The sequence below is a fragment of the Hevea brasiliensis genome, chromosome 6, assembly GCF_030052815.1.
Source record: "Hevea brasiliensis isolate MT/VB/25A 57/8 chromosome 6, ASM3005281v1, whole genome shotgun sequence".
Classification (NCBI taxonomy): domain Eukaryota; kingdom Viridiplantae; phylum Streptophyta; class Magnoliopsida; order Malpighiales; family Euphorbiaceae; genus Hevea; species Hevea brasiliensis.
Genome location: NC_079498.1, coordinates 133,800 through 136,270, shown reverse-complemented (window position 1 = coordinate 136,270; position 2,471 = coordinate 133,800).

Genomic DNA, 2,471 nt, shown 5'->3' with positions numbered 1-2,471 from the left:
TCTTGGCATCGGTATTTTCTATTTCTCAGATCTTTGAACCTTAGCGATCTCACTGACCTCTTTTTTGTGTAGGTATGGCAGGTGGTGAAGGTTCCAGGAAGTGGAAGAAGGAGAGAGAGATTTCCCGGAAAATAAAGGAGATGAAGCGTTCGGCACTACTTCAAACACCCGGCCATGAACCTGGGGAGACGCAAGGAGGCCCGCCCAACCTTGCCGATCATCAAGCTGTCCGATCTCCTCCTCAACAGGAAGAGCCGCTTCCACCTCCTTCAGCTGTTCCAAGCACAGAAGGGGGTCGTTCTCGACCTCCTACGAGGCCCCCTTCTCATGGCGCCCAAGTGTTGATCGCTTCTCTGGAGAACAACCGGACTGTTCGGGAGAACCCTGATTTTGCCAAAGTCTTGGGGTCTTCCATCTGCCTTCGGGAGGATCGGGACAGATTGTCTCTGGACAATCTTGACGACATCTTAACCCGCTCCATGAGTCTGAATGTAGAGTGCACCGTGAACCAAAGACATAGTTCGGGAAAAGGCGACCCACTGGGTAAGGAGGTCGAGAAGAAGAGTCAAGAGGTGGCATCCTCCGATCCCAACTCTCATCCGCTCGTGATTACATATCTCGAATTGAGGGGCGGATGAAGTACTATGAGGATAAGATGGCCGAACAGACTCATGTTCTGGCTGAAAGGGATCATGCCCTTAGAGAAGTCTAGGCACTCCGGGCCAACGAAGCTGCTCAGGTCGCTCATCTTGCTGAGGAGCTTAAGGCAAAAGATGAAGAGATGGTGACAGGAATAGCCGGTGCCTATGTGAACGCTCACAAGGATCTCTTGGCCGAGCTCCAGAAGCGTTACCCAGAGGAGGACTTCTCTTGGATGGTCGACCTGGCTCCCGAAGGCGAGGAAGAAAGCGAAGAGGAGGCCGAGGGTGAGAGAGAAAATGAGCAAAATGTAGATCAGACTGGGGGTGATCCCCCAGCCGAATGACTTGTACAAATTTTTTGAAATGAAATGAAGTGGAATGCCCTTTTTGTTCGATGAATGGTTATGATCGGAAAATTTCTCATTTATTAAACACTTGATTGTCTGAGTATGTTGAAATAACTGAAGATGATTATTAACCTAAGTGTGAGATATCGGAAAACACAATGAGCATGAGATCGGTAAGGAAGAAATGCTGAACGGGACTTGATTAAAATTGGAAATTAGACTTGGACACTTAAGATCGGAATCCTCATTAAACCGGACCAAAACCTTAGCTCTTAAACTTTTGAAAGGGAGATCGGCAATAAAACTGCTAAGAAAAGATCTAGTTCACTTCGTTTATACTACAACGGGTCGGAGAGATCGGTGAGCGATTTAATAGACTGGTAAGGCTCTGACTGATTTGAGGACTTAGCATTGATTCAATTCTTTGTGAGGAGAGATCGGAAATGTGGTTATCTAGCACAAAGAGATTTAGTACTGGGGATCGGTTTCAGAGTTTATTAATTCTGGGGATCAGCCAAAATATGGTGTCGATAGCTACCCCTCTTTACATAATTTCTATTAAAGGGAAAATTTCCCGTGTAGAAATTATGTAAAGATTCAGACCCATATTTTGGACGATTAGGTGTTCGAAGTTAGGGAACTAAGGCATACCTAAGTTAGTGACCTAGAGATCGGCAACAGAAGTTAAAACATTAGAAAATCAACTTGGATCAAGGGTTGATAACAGGAAATGTAAATTGCAGGAAATTAAAATCAACTTAGATCAAGGAATCAGAGGTTGATAACAGGAAATTTAAATTGCAGGAAAGTAAAATCAACTTAGATCAAGGAACCAGAGGTTGATAACAGGAAATTTAAATTGCAGGAAATTAAAATCAACTTAGATCAAGGAACCAGAGGTTGATAACAGGAAATTTAAATTGCAGGAAAGTAAAATCAACTTAGATCAAGGAACCAGAGGTTGATAACAGGAAATTTAAATTGCAGGAAAGTAAAATCAACTTAGATCAAGGAACCAGAGGTTGATAAGAGAAAATTTAAATTGCAGGAAATTAAAATCAACTTAGATCAAGGAACCAGAGGTTGATAGCGTGAAATTAAAATCAACTTAGATCAAGGAACCAGAGGTTGATGACAGGAAATTTAAATTGCAGGAAATTAAAATCAACTTAGATCAAGGAACCAGAGGTTGATAACTGGAAATTTAAATTGCAGGAAATTTAAAATTGCAGGAAATTAAAATTGCAGGAAATTAAAATCAACTTAGATCAAGGAACCAGAGGTTGATAACAGGAAATGTAAATTGCAGGAAATTAAAATCAACTTAGATCAAGGAACCAGAGGTTGATGACAGGAAATTTAAATTGCAGGAAATTAAAATCAACTTAGATCAAGGAACCAGAGGTTGATAACTGGAAATTTAAAATTGCAGGAAATTAAAATCAACTTAGATCAAGGAACCAGAGGTTGATAACAGGAAATT